This window comes from Amblyomma mixtum, chromosome 7, assembly GCF_055824585.1.
Source record: "Amblyomma mixtum isolate Tamu chromosome 7, ASM5582458v1, whole genome shotgun sequence".
NCBI classification, from domain to species: domain Eukaryota; kingdom Metazoa; phylum Arthropoda; class Arachnida; order Ixodida; family Ixodidae; genus Amblyomma; species Amblyomma mixtum.
The window spans coordinates 137,963,748-137,979,093 of NC_143018.1; the positions used below are offsets into that span (position 1 = coordinate 137,963,748).

General features: G+C 43.5%; 1 protein-coding gene across 1 annotated transcript in view; it reads right to left on the reverse strand.

Moving 5' to 3' along the window:
* LOC149337687 (peroxidase-like) overlaps positions 1-15,346 on the reverse strand; it is a 64,735-nt gene that overhangs the window by 14,962 nt on the left and 34,427 nt on the right. The gene's annotated exons all lie outside the window — the stretch shown is intronic.

Here is a 15,346-nt window from a genome sequence, read left to right on the forward strand (position 1 = left end):
CATTCTTCGTTCGTGTGACACGCAGCACCAGCTCGCGACAGCTTACCACCCACAAACCAATGGGCTTACGGAAAGGTTCAACCGCACGCTCACCGACATGCTAGCCATGTACGTATCGCCAGACCACCGAGATCGGGACGCAGCCTTGCCTTATGTGACATTTGCATATAACTCTTCCCTTCATGACAGAACAGGCTATTCTCCTTTCTACCTTTTGTTTGGTAGGCATCCCACCTTGCCTTTGGACACACTCATGCCGCCTTCTTCTGCCCCCACCACTGCTTACGCTCGGGACGCCATCTCCTAGGCCACGCTGGCGAGCCAAATAGCACGTAGTAGGCTCCAAGCCTCTCAAGTTTCCCAGAAGTCAGCCTACGACCGCCGTCACCAGGCCGTCGAATATACCCCAGGATCACTCGTCCTTCTCTGGACACCCTCTCGTAGCGTCGGTCTATCCGAGAAGCTCCTTTCGCACTACCGTGGCCCTTACCGTGTGTTGCGCCGTGTTTCCGACGTGAACTATGAAATTGCTCCCCTTGAAACCTCGCCCTCGTCATCTGGCGCCACCACTGACATCGTCCACGTCTGTCGCCTTAAACCTTACCACGACGCTCATACGTCGCCGCCCTAACGCCGAGACGGCGTTTCAGCAGCCGGGGGGTCCTGATGCGGGTAGACGACGACGACAAAGAGCGATGGCACGAGTGCGCAGAGTAGAAGACGACAACGAAGTTCGGACTGTGTTCTCGGTGGTGCCGCTCGCAGCTGTTCTTGTCTATTTGTAAATATCTGTAAATATATTCTTTCCCGCAACAATATCAATGATTTAACTAATAATATAACTTCCAGTATGCGAATTTTCGCGTATGATTGCATTATATACCGCCCTACTGGATCTACTAATGACAACCTGGCGCTCCAGTCAGACCATCTTACTGTTAAGGACTGGTGGAACTCATGGTTAATGACTCTTAATGTATCAAAGTGCAAAGTCATTTCTTTCACCCGTAAAAATAACAAGTCTAGCTATACATACCGTATTCAAAATGATCTACTCTCTCACGTATCACATTACAAATACCTTGGCGTTAACCTTTCTTCAGATCTTTCATGGTCATACCATATCTCATCCATATGTGCCGTCGCCTCAAAGTCATTAGGATACCTACGCCGTAATCTCCGAAATTCACCATCTAATATTCGAAAACTAGCATACCTCACTTCTGTTCGTCCACAACTTGAATTTGCTTCTCCCATTTGGTCTTCCTATCATAAGAACATGAGCATCGCGTTAGAATCTATCCAGAACAGGGCAGCACGATTCATTTCACGAAACTATAACTACCGTTCAAGCGTCACTCAGATTAAAACAAATCTTTCTCTACAATCATCAAGCACGCGCCGTGACATCGTTCTCCTAACACTATTTCACAAATATGCGCACTTCAATAGAACTAGTTCATTTCAACTCGATGTCTCATCCCGCACGTCAAAAAATTATATAATCTGTTCAGTTTCGCAAGAATATATGGTGACACATTCGCTCGCAATTGATCTGCACTACCATGAGCCATCAGATTATGGAATGGTCTGCCAGACAGCATCACTTCCGCGTCTAATCCACAATCTTTCGATTCTCAACTCATCACATATTTCACTGAAACCGTCATTTAGCACGCCTACGTTCCAGTCCTTTCTTTATTTTTTTCTGATTTTTTTGTTCTTTGCTTTGCTGCTCTCGCGCCATTCGAATGTTTTATTACTTATGTTTGCCTGCCATGTTTCCGTGTTTGCCTTAATCGCGCTATTTTACTCATTGTTCCCACGTTCGGTGAGCACATTATCCTTTATTGTAGTGCTTTATTTTGTGCCTCGTATTCTTTTTTTCTCTTTTCCTGTTGTTTCCACTTCTTTTCTTCTTCTCTACTAATTTGTTGATATATTGTTTATGATGACTTTTCTTTCCCTTTTGTTTTCTTTGGTTATTGATGCACTGTATAGATTTATTTCTTTTTTATCATGATCGTACGTTTCCTTTCGTTTCCTTTGATTATTAATGCACTGTATTATATTTTTTTTGCCCCCCTTACACAATGCCCACTTGGCCTGTAAGGTATTTCAAGTAATGATAATAATAATAATAATAATAATAATAATAATAATAATAATATATTTTGCGGCTCAACAGCAATAGACCTGAGCGATACGAGCAAGTTGCGTCGTTTTCTTTAAAGAAATATATTCGAAGCGATTGTGTCCGGCTTTTAATGAGAAAGGCAGATAACACTAGACATCTTGGGTGCGCTTCGTTTAGACTGAACAGTGAATAGCGATATAGATTTCATGTTAAATTCACAGCTGCCGGTTGCAGCACTGTTTTCATTTTTAATTTTAGAATTTTATATTATCTGTCGCAGCTGTGCCGCACGACCACTTAGTACCTCAGTGCTAGCCTGACCATGCCTGACTGCGTTGTAGTGCTGCAGTCGCAATCCAGGGAATTATATTTTTTACTAATGAGTAAGATGACCGCGATATTTAGATAGAACTGCGCACTGCGGAAAGGCCAGTATACTTACGCGTGGTCGAAGGTGATTCTAAAGAAAATATCAGGAATATTTCACATGCATCTCCAATATGAGACATTTGTCCCCCTGCTTCTGCTCTGATTCTATAATAAGAAAGCGTTTTCGCGTGTGTTATTACATGAGTAATGAGCACGTAATACCCGCAGGAAGTGCTCACGTCTCGTGAAAAACTGAAAACGGCCCTAAAATATCACCGACTCCTTCCTCACAGCCTTACGCAAGTCAGAATGCAGGCATGAAGCTTCATGTAGCAGCACGTGGGTGGAACCGACCGCGACATTTCCCATAATTTAAACTCCTTCACCATAATTTGATGGTAGCTAAAGGCGCTTCTGCATGTAGCGCCTCGCTTAGATTATGAAAACTGACGCCATGCGAGCTTACTCCGATCTACAGCGACAAGAATCCAAACGTGCCCAAAAAAGCGTCGCCAACTGCTTCTCTGACCGGATTCTACACGCTCCTGTTGGACCATTCTTCTTTTCTTGGCTACGCGTAATCCGGTGTCCTGTGCTCGATCCACCTGTCCCAGCATATTGCAGTGATCCGAGGAAGCCACCCGTCCTGAGAAACCTGAACAGGTGTAGCTAAGAGGCGTACGGCGATGCAAACAACACTGCTAGCTACGCATAAATAATGCCCTGCGCCGGGGCGCTCACCGGAATGAGCACAACTCCCAGGGTGCATCTCGGCGGCAGGGGCATAGCGTATCTGCTCGTGAAATCGGTCTATTTATTTATTAAGTTTTAGCAGAAATGCAAGGCATGCTGCAGGTGCAGAGGCTAACGGCTACATTGCCTGAAGAGGCCTCTGTCCCTTGCAGTCGAACGCTGTGCGCGTACAGAAATCAAAAGAAGAAATACAGGTGGAAGCATACCTATGTATTGTTTAAAATGCAACAGGAGACTGAAATATAACTCGAACCAAATATAATTTTGTAACGTACAAGTGTTTAAGTACAAAATATGAAAATTATGAACGAAGTATTACCATGTACACATAGGGATTGTGTTATATTCATTTACTATAGGATCTGAACAAAAGCGTTATCTTACATGCAAAACTGAAAAGAAAATACGCATGTGCACAGTAAATTCTAAACACAGAGGCAGGTAAACTGTCAATGAAGCATCGAAGTAACATGAAGGCTAACTAGTAGCATAAGAGCAAATATACATAAGAAGTTCAAAAGGGTTGAAAATTGGGTGAGTTGGTCCAATTTTCACCAACTCGACCCAATTTTCAACCCTTTTGAACTGTATTTCGTACCAACTCGCCCCATTTCCAACCGCTTTGAACTTTATTTCTTGTAGAACTGATTTAACGCGTTTTCTTGTAGAAGTAATTTAACGCGTGTTCTTGCCTGTAACCTTTGTAACCGTGTTAGACTGTGCATGTAACCATTGGTTTTGTCTATATATTTTTTGTGCTTTTAATAAATTTTGTCAGTTGTTAGTGAGCACTTGTGTTGTTGTCACTCTGTCTGTGTCCCTGTCCCTGTGGTGCCACACCAGTATGAATACATAAGAAGAAGTGCTGAATTCTTATAATGCATACTTATTTCAAGTTTGACTCTTCTAATAGGGTTTTTAATGGCGTTTGCGGATGTCAGAAAACTGATTTTTTCTTTTCTTTTGTTCAATATAAGGTTTACTTCGTACACACTGGATTGTTTGCTATAATTTGTTATTATCTGCGACATGCTCCGTTCTTTCTAATTTTATAATAAGGTCATGGCCTGATTCATGAACGTAAAGTTTTTCCAACGTATAATATATGAATTAACTTAAAGTGTTACAGCTTGTCTGCTTATAGCAAGTGACATTTTAAAACACAAAGGAGTGGTTGACAGATGTATATTACCATGGTAATTGTCAAAGCATCTGAGGACTTCTTTTTTGATAGAATTAAATGTTCTTATACTTCACAAGTCTAGTTATACCCGACACCAATATACCTTAGCACAACCTAAAATAAAAGAGTGATCGGTGTTTTTTTCCTTTAACCAAAGTGGGGCTAAATATTTTTTTTATTCAGGGCACCTACAGTACGCACCAACTCTGCATTTAGATGATTAATATGCTCAGCCCAACTTAAGCCCACTTGTAACCCATATTCGAAGAAATGTTTCCTCTTTTACTTTATTTAGGCATTGTTCTTCAAACTTTACTTTTAATTACTACTGAGTAGCTAATTCGACGGAATATAACATATGCAGTTTTCTTAGCACCCGCCGCAGTGGCTCAGTGGTTAAGGCGCTCGTGTACCAAGCCGCAGTATCTGGGTTCAAACTCGACCGCGGCGGCTGCGTTTCGATGAAGGTTAAACGCAAGAGGCACCCGTGTGCTGTACGATGTCAGCGCACGTTAAAGATCCCCAGGTGGTCCAAATTATTCCGGAGACCTCCACTACGGCACCAGCGTCTTTCTTCTTTCATTCCCACCTTCCCCCCTTCCCTTACAGCGCGGTTCAGGTGTCCGCCGAGATATGTGAGGCAGATACAGCGCCATTTTCCTTTCCTCAGAAACCAATTTAGCAATTTTTTTAGCGTTTACTCGCATTCTGTTTTCTCTTAATCATTTAGAGAGTGAATGCGTGTAGTTGCTAAGATTTGTTTCCAGTGTAGCTAACACATCATTAACTGTACCATTAACGACAAAAAGGAGATTTGTCGTGCTTTATTACTTCCAAAACATGTTCTCTAAACCTAATCTGACGTTCGACTGCCATCCTCGGGCCAGACTTCATCGGAGTGTAATTGTTTGCAGAGAAGAAATCGTAGAACTACTACTACGGTTAGACCGGAAGGCATCCCCCGGTCCGTATAATACTCCTAATATCTTTCTCAGTATGTACGCTTAAGTACTAGTGAAGTTTTTCACAAATTCTGTTTAAAAAGTCTCCCCATTGGGGTATTGTACTAGAAGAATAAAGAATTGCACAGGTTTTCATTTTTACAACGGGCAGCGAAGGGAAGTTAGTAATCAGCGTCCGATATTACCATCTTCTACGCGGCGAAACTGGTGGAAGTTGTAGTGGCGATGTACGTCAACAAATTGTTACAATAATCAGGAATAGCAATTAACAAACAACACGGTTCCGACATGGGCTCTCAACTATAACGCATCTGGCGGCCACTGCTTAAGAAGTTGCGAAAATGCTTGATGGATATGGTCATATTCATATGATTTTTTGAGAACACCACTAAGTTTTTGCAAAGGGCTGTCATAACAAATTAATAACAAAATTGAGAATGATGGGCGTTCCGGTTCAGATAATTGACTGAGCTGCATCCTGCTTATCTGAAGAGAAACAGTTCCTCGGTATCGGTGGACCCAACTCACGCTCCTTGGAGGTTTATACAGGTGTTCCTCCGGGAACGGTTCTGGGCCCAGTACTGTTTAATATTTATATATATGTCCTCATACAAGCTCTCGAACCTGCTGTGTGTGTTAAAATATTTACTGGTAATTCTTTTATTTTTAACTTTATCAAATCAGTCACTTGTCAGCTAGTTGCGAACGCAGACTTGCAAGTTCTAGCTAAAAGGTGTGAAAGATAGAAAATGGTTACTTACCATCAAAAAAACAAGTAATTATATCTTGCGTTTAAAAACAGTACTAAAGTAATTTAGAAATAAGCTAATACAACTATCTAGGTGCTATATTGAATGAAATACATTGATATCGTGTGCAGCTCGATCCCTGTAGAAAGCTCGGATTTATCAATTTTCGGATGCGTAATTGTCCTAGATTATTAGAACTGAATACATATATATCCATTCAAAACTACAGCGTAGAGTATACCTACATTCACATGATACTCATACCCAAGAGACAAGTTATAGTGGGATATTGAAAGGAAAAACCTAGCCCGTTCCACTAATGTACGCGGAAGACGCAACAGAAGATAAGATAGAGTCTGCGCCTAGACTCCCATTCCGCCATGTTGCAGCTTGCAGACTTGGAACCACTGCGGAAAGAAGAACGTCCGCTTCAACTTCTTCCATTCATTGTTTATCGCCCTGATTTGGTACCCGACCCGAAACTACATCACCAAATATTCTACGCGAGCTTCACGCCATAAGCATAGTTTATCGGTGAAATCGGTTTTTGCAAGCATTAATGATTATAAGTTTCAATTTTTTCAAGCAACAATTTCCGAATGGAAGGCTTTTGCACCTTTATTTTCACCTTCCTCATTTTTTTGCTCTTATACGTATTTGCAGTGGAGGCATTGCATTTTGGTTTACATCAGTTTAGAATGTTTTGTTAAAGTATGTAGTTATAGTATTCTTCGGTATAGATTCTTAAAAATGAATTAAATTTTATGGACTGCTGAAAAACAATTCACATGGCCTGAGTGCGCAGCATTACTTAAATATAATCTAAGTTCAATGAGCCAGCTTTTTTTACAGCAGCACAACGCAATAAGGCTCATATTTTATTGTACTTGTGGAAAAAGTTTAGAGCTTTAATATCTTAAAGAGACTTCTCCAATAAAAGTTTCAATACAAATAGCACGCACTCCCCTTGGCACCTACCATGTCTGAATCAATTCATGTTAGCAAAGCTTACTTGCTATTTAGATCTCCCTAGGCCGTGTTTTAAACTTATCTTGCTTATTTGTAACATCCTGAAATGTGGTGTACGACATCTGTCCAAAGTACTCGCACCAAGAAATAGGAGTTAAAATTTTTTAAAGCTCGATAAGTTTGCCATAAGGCGGCAGGAAGTGCTCTTTGTTTAGAATTGCCTGAATGCTGACATCATTTTTCGCAAAACTAGCGCTGAAAACTGATGACGAATATAACCCCAGGGCACATAAGTATGGGACGTAGCATTAACTAACAGGGCCTACAAGTGACAAAAAAGAGTATTGTTCACTTATATGTTAACACAGTTAACAACGAATGCATCAACTGAATCGCGTAAGCTTTCTGCGACAAAAGAGAGGTATTTCGCGCACCGTTCAGTCTGTCCTCGCGCCGAGGATGCCCTTAGGCACTGTCACCAAGCAGAAGCAGGAGCAACACAAATAAAAAAATTGACATGCCTCTAGACACAAACATTAAACCCCCTCTCTTCTCTCGACAAAAGAACTCGCAGCAAATGCCAAGAAAAGGAAGTGTTACCGAAACTAGAACGATGTCGGCCACGGTGTCGTAAAAGGTGTTCCTGTGTAAAATGCAAAAAATTAAGATTCCAAGGAATTTCTTCCGCGCGCAACGTTGGGCTAATTTTTGTTAGTTACTGCGTATCATACGCAATAGTGCTAAAGTATGGAGTGCGATAAAATATTCTAAAATTTCGTTCTAATGCAAAAAAAATTATTCGGCACGTACAGGCCCCAAAGAATGCAAAATTGATCGAGAAAACTGAGGTGGCAGCAAAAGAACACCAAACTTATTAGCTCCTCGAAAGTAAACGCAAGAGAGGTTTATTCACACTTCTGAAGGAGAGTCGTCGCGCTTTCTAATGGAAATGAGCCTCCGCTTGTACTGAGCTTGCCCAGATAACAGCTTTGGATTATGCTGTTCGTGGCACAGTTGGCTTGTTGGCGTTTAATTTCTTGCTGGAAGAACATACCGCAAGCTAAGATTGCTCCACCTGATGTGCATTCGATTTTTTTTAACATGTACGATGTTTCTTCAAATTATGCAATTCTACCTAGTTATGAATTTCTTTTTAATATTTAGAATTGTATCCAGGTATGTAACTCTCCCCGCTGTTTCAGACTAAAATTGTGTATTTGTTGGAGGGTTTGTGTGAGTGTATGTAATTTTTATACCCATGACAATCCTATGGCTACAGGTCCAGACAGTGTTTGACACGTCTTTTTGTAATTTTTAGAATAAAAAATTAACGACGATTACGTTACTTCCTAATGCGAAATTTGAGCGCAGCAAATAAGCTGTTTCACCTTTTCGATAGATTGAGGCAAAGAAATAGAGCAACACATGTATGCGCTATCACAGAATTTTTTTTTTATTTTTCACACGTATTCCTTTAACAAAGACTCCACTAACAGTTCTTGACAGTCATGAAGGAAGCTTTGTGGTCGGAGAAATAGACTGATATATGTTCGACTTGGTACACCAATGCTTGATTCTCAAAGACGAGATCTATACAAGTGCCTCGCGAGGTTGTCACAGCCGTGGGACGCGTTACGAGCGAGAGGAACGGGATGTTCTCCCGCATAAGTGTTAGGAAATTGCTGTTTGTCTTTATGTCAACATTAAAGTCCCCCACTACTAACATCGGTGTGGATCGATGGACGGTTAATGCGAGTTGCAGGAAGTGCACGACGTCTTTCGTGAGTGCGGTAGGGGCGAAGTAGGCAGCTACTACCAGCAAGCCGTTGGGCAACTTTGCGGCGCACAGTTCGCCAACTTCATGTGACGTGCCAAATATTTCGACTGGTATTGCAGAGAGACCTGTGCGCAAGTAGATAGCGACTCCCGCCGCTCTGTTGTGGTCTCTGCGAGCACCACAGCAGTATAGGAAATCTATGATTTCGAGAGACTCTTCGGGATCCATCCAGGTTTCAGCAAAGCAAAGTACAGAGGAATGGCGCAGAATGTGATCGTGGTGTACGTCCTTGGCATGTGCGGCAAGGGAGCGTACGTTAAGAATGTGGTTGTGAATGATGAATCAAGTGCTGCCAGCGAATGACGCGTCCATTGGCTGTCTGCGTGTGTTACTGATGTGTGGTTAACATGTTAAGCTTCGCCTTTAAGAGTGGAACGCGACAGCGTCTTGCAACGCTGCCAGGGAGTCCACAGAACGCCATCGCCAAATTCGGCTGTACGCCTTGCTGGACGGTAAATTTATTTTTTGAGGAAAGGAAATGTATCTCTCTCGCATATCTGGGTGGACACCTGCACCTCGCCGTAAGGGAAAGGGGGAAGATGGGAGTGAACGAAGACGCCGTATTATCTAGACGCGCCTTTGTTCATTCCAAACCATTCAGCTGGCATTACGGAGTGGCTAGCGTGCTCGTATCGCACTCCGGAGACCCTGGTTCGATTCGCCAACTCGACCAATTTCGTTCTCGGTTTTATTGATTTATGCGGTCTAACTAGAAAGGTTAATTAGGCTATTTCATATTTATATTATTGTATTTCTATCCATCGTGTTCTGTCATTAACCTGTCAATTGTTGGAACTGTCTAGGATGTTCGACACAACGTGTATGAAACGAGCAACGTCTTACTGAGTGGGGAAGTGCGTGGTGGTGGAGGGAACGCGGCTTCGTACTTACCTGTTTTTTTTCAGCAGCGTCTCCTTCCGCGGACGCTGTTGTCGCTGCGGCGCGCGTCTTTGTTTTCTTTTCTTCTGACCTCTTCATTCTCCTCTATATTAATTAGGCTAATTGATTAATTAATAATTAACTAAACTCAGTCCAACTTAGTTGCAGCATCACTATACGATCCCTTTGATTGGTTGCATGGTTACTAGCCAAAGTACAATTGGCCCCATTTGAAATTCGTGCACTGTGACGTCACGAGCATTTCGACCAATTGAAAAGCGTGACATTGGGGGCGGAGCTGGTTACGAGGCCGACGCCGACGCCGACGACGACGCGAAACCCAGGAACGGACGTCAAAGAGCGCGCTCTAAAAAAAGCATCTGAACGTCGAGTGGTTCTGAAGGTTGCTTGGCTTGCCATTAGGAGTTTTCAGTTGCTTACGAATTTCTAGCGTTTTCCGGGTAGAACAAGCTGGATAATAATTGAAGTGCGTCACTTTCCTGGGCCATTTTCACGGTCCGCGGAAACAGTCCGGCAATTTCACCGCACTGTTAAAAGTCATATTTATAAATGCTATTTACATAAGTGGGACGACCCCGACCTTGGTGCGTCAGCGCCAACATACCGAGCGTCTTCCGCGGACGTGCTTTGTTGTTTCTGGTGTGTACTTGGATTAGTTGTAGACTGCAATTAAGGTCGAAGACAAAGACCTTATTACTGAAGACCCGACTAACGTCACCACTTTCTTTGAAACGTTGTGCAAAAAATCGCCAAAGTTGTTCGAAAAATGCCAGAACGATGTTCTGTATAGAAAAGCAAGGAAAATGTCAAAACTATGCTAAATAGCGCTATTTGAAAGCTCTCGTCCCCGTCCACATTGCGTCACTGCATACTTGGCTGCAGGGTGTCGAACCGGTATTTTTTCGGGTTCGGTTCGGGTTCGGGTTCACGCCTTTCGGGTTCAGTTCCGGGTTCGGCTCCAGAGGGCCATTCCGTTCCGGTTCGAACCGGTTCGGACCGTCTCGAACCGGTTCAAACGGGTTCAAACGGGTTCGAACAAAAAAAAATTAGAAAACAGTTGGGTTTCAGTGATATGCGTTTTCTTTTTTCTTGCACATCGCTATACAAAATAAAAAATGCAAAGATTTGTTTACGAGAACACAAAACTGGGCTAGTTGTTAACGCTTGCTTAGGCAGCGCAGTAAACAGGACAAACGGAAGTCTCGAGACGACACAGACGCTGACTAACAACTGTTTATATTACATTCTCGGAAAAGTATATGAAGGCGCAGGACACAGTGAACAATCCAAAAAACAGAAGAACAAAGATTAAAACTAAAAAACATACTACGCATGCACATCGCAGTCGAGTCATGACATCTTTTTCAATGAGATTCGAAGACCATATTCCATAGTAGACGGTACTCCCCTATCTCCTGGACCTTTTAGCGGCCTTAGTATTTTTCGCTGTTGTAAGAAGAATCCACTTGCAACGAACACCAGATATAACGAATAGAACCTGCGGGACCGTCAGGTTCGCTATAAGTGGGCTTGACTTAGTTTTAATCGGCCACAAAAACCTTTTTCACCCTTGAGACATGGACCTTACATGTTAGGACGTACAGTCTTTGTCAAAAGTTTGGAGCCCAGGGGGTTTTCTTTTGAGCCACACTGTGTTGTTCTTAATGAATCTCTAGCGCTCCAAATTTCCTGGGCATGAGAAGATTTCTAGTACTGCCTCCTGCAATAGGTTGGACTTTCATGAATGCTCCTGGAGTCCCAATATAAATCTTAGAAGTGAACCCCCTGGGCTCTAAACTTTTGACAAAGACTGTACCTTTGCGCCAAAGGGGCGTTTGTGCCGTGGTCAGTGCATTTCTACCTGTGCGAGCAACGAGAAACAATTTCAGCAGTAAAATGATATCTTTGTCATGATGCTGTATTCTTTTGGGACATACTTAAGCAGTCTCTTAAAAAACCCATTGGGATCATATATTTCATTATAACACTTATGTCTGTGATGAAAAACTCTGGAATTCCGTGCGAACTCTTCGTGTTCATAGGACGCAGAACCGCCGCGTTCCACGAGGTCACTGTTCAGACAACAGTGCACATTAACGCAGGAGGAATATGGTGCGTAAGTTCAACCTCCTGACTGGTTCCCCTTTCATGGCGTGTGCACCGTCTGGAATTTTCACGTGCTGGCGGAGGCAGGGAGTTATGGTGTCATGAGGTCTTATGCCGAGATCGCTGAATTCGAAGCGGTCAAGTAAGGCATGAGTAGGATCAGAGAGGTTCCAAATATTCCATGCAACAACTATAAAAAGAAGCCTACAAGATAGCCGAATAGCCTAAAGCACATGTAAACAGAGTTTTCTGTTGCGCCGCCATTAGTACGAATCTCGCTCGGAGTCAGAGGTAAAAGAGTATGCTTTCCAAAAAATAACCGCGCTTCGTGCGTGCAGCCTCCGTCCTTGATGCACACTCCGGTGGGCGCACATCAGGGCATTCACTGGTAAAAATGCACCTTCAAAAACTTTCACCCATCTCACCCCCCCATCACCCACCTGTACCGGATATAGCCGAGGCAGATTGTTGTGAATGCTCAACGTATTCAATTGCCCAAGCGTTCTAAGAAAAAAAAACACTAACAATCATTAGCCTGCCGCGTCAGACACTAAGAACGGAAAATATGACTGCGAAAAGTAGATATAAGTCGCCAGACAAAGAATACAAGATCGAGCAGTGCGAGGACAGCGGATGGAGCCGCGCGCTGGCGACTGACAGCAATTCTTAGGAGCAGAATGGTTTGGTTTGGTTTATTGGGGTTTAACGTCCCAAAGCAACTGAGGCTATGAGGGACACCGTAGTGAAGGGCTCCGGAAATTTCGACAACCTGGGGTTCTTTAACGTGCACTGACATCGCACAGCACACGGGCCTCTAGAATTTCGCTTCCATCGAAATTCGGCCGCCGCGGCGGGGATCGAACCCGCGTCTTTCGGGTCAGCAGCCGATCGCCGTAACCGCTGAGCCACCGCCGCGGGGTAGGAGGAGAACGATTTCAGCGAATCGGCATAACGAAATCACTTCATCGAAGTTACATTGCATCGCAGTAGCATCTTTTTGGGCGTAATGACTATCGCATGCCAGCGAGCACATGTATTTCCGCATTGCCCTTTTGTGTAATCGGTATTTAATTGTTTCGTTATTAATACATCTACACCGTTGAGAACCCGCCTTTCGTTGCATATTTCCGTCGCGCGCAAACAAGAATATGCGGATTCTAAAAAAAAATAGAACCTGCACCAATTTTTACATCCTTCTTTTGGTAATACTAGTAGGAATATCTCAGGATTAAATGTCGAGTAGACATGGGGCTATATGACAGACGGTGTAGTGGAGGGCTCCAGATTAACGGAGACCAGCCGGGGATTTTCGACGCGCAACAGAGCACGCTGTTTTTTGTATTTTTCGAATCAGCAGCCGAGCTCCAAAGCCATTGAGCCATTTTTTTTTTATTGCCCGACAGGCCCATCGTGAGGGGTTTTATTTACAACTTGCTGTCTAAAACAAAGAGCGCCCACAAAAGTAAATATTGCACTACCCACTGCGGTTGCTCAGTGGTTAGGGCGCTCGGTTACTTATTCGGTGTATCCGGGTTCGAACTCGGCCCCGGAGGCCACGTTTCGATGGAGGCGAAACGCAAAAGGCGCCGTTTGCGGCGCGATGTCAGTGCACGTTAGAGGGCAGCTGCGCCACTTTTTGAGACTTTCGCGATAGTCGAGGATTCAAATCTATATAGGCTCTAGGTAAAGCATGCTAAGTTTCTTGCACTACCATTTAAAATAGTGACGTAACCTACGATTATATTTTACACTTCTCCTCAAAGCAAAAAGGAGTGCGGGGAAGTTCAGTGTGATGTCACGGAAGGTATGATTTCAAATTACTGCTGCCGTCAGCCACGCCCTGCCGTGCCTCGTTGGACGGTTCCAAACAACGTTCGGCGGGCTTTGACTTCGGTTCTGTTGGGTTTTTTCCTTCAAAGCAGGCGTTTATGCGTTGGAAATGTACGGATACTTTCGATGACGTCATCATGCGTCCCCTACTTAGCGTTGTGCGCTGCGGATAAACTTGAAGGCCGTCACAATTTTAATTGGTGGTTTCGTCACCGTTTCAAATGCTAGGCCAACAGGACTTCGCATACTTTACCTGGAAGTTTCACACATTCGACCCTTTTAAGCTCGTCGTTTTCTAAAACCTATGCAGTTGCCCTTTAAGGATCCCCTGCTGCTAGAAATTATTCCGGAGCCCATCCTTACGGCGCCTGTTTCTATTTTTTCTTTCCCTCCCACCTTCCTCCCTTTCTTACGGCGCGGTTCAGGTGTCGATGAACAAGTGAGACATACTGCACCATTTCCTTTCCTCAGAAACCACCATCACAACATTGTTGGGTCCTCGCGCTCATATTTCGTCTATTTGGGACGCAAAGAAAAGGAAGACATTCTCAATCGGTACTAAAATGACTATAGACACCCAGTTTTATTGCGTGTTTTCTCCTTTCAAATGATGCCATAGATATTAGAATACATGGATCACCGTGTGGTATTCGCTTATTGCCACTAAATAATTTAGAAAATAATTTTTTCTCCCATGCTGTTTCGGCTTCATCAGCCGAGTGATAGCTTTGACGTGAGTTCAACATTAGGTCACGTGAGGCACGGGAAAACTAATACAACCGCTGATACGTTGTTTCGACTCACTGCAGCACTTATATCAGCCAACTTCAAGACCTATAATTACTACGAACGAGGTATCAGCAGTTATATTGCCGTTTTATAGCACCTCACGCGACCTAATTTCCACTACACGTCACAGCCATCGTTATGTTTGTGAAACCGAAACAGGGTCAAGAAGAAATTCAAACATAAATTATTTATTATGTGTTGGTGAATACTGCACACCTACGTCTAACGCATTGTTTGAAAAAAGAAACCACGCAAGCAAAAGTTTGGTGTCTAAGTACTTTACTAAGTTAGAACAGTCTAACATTTTGATGAAAGATTTGCGCAAATATGTTAAAGGGAGGAGTTATAACTCAAGACTTCACATAAACCTGACGTACAAGTGTTTAGAATTGGCGGCAGTACATTACAGAAGAGTCAATTAGGCTTCTTCCCAGGCAACAGACCTCCTGTAAGTTTGCTGTCGCATATACTGGGTACCATTTTCGCACTTCCCAGCGCAGACAGCTACGGGTGGGTAAATCTATGCGATGGATCATCTCATTTTGTCGGAAAACAACACGTATGCCGGGATGCAAAAAAAGTGGGGCTGAACCGGGTCCCGAACCGGTTCGGAACGGTTCCTTTGAATCGTTCCGGTTCGGGTTCAGTTCCAAGATGGCGAAAAAAATATCGGTTCGGTTCGGTTCCGGTTCCGGGCGAAAATTCGGGTTCGGTTCCGGTTTCGGGTTCGGGTTCAGTTCCGGTTCGACACCCTGCTTGGCT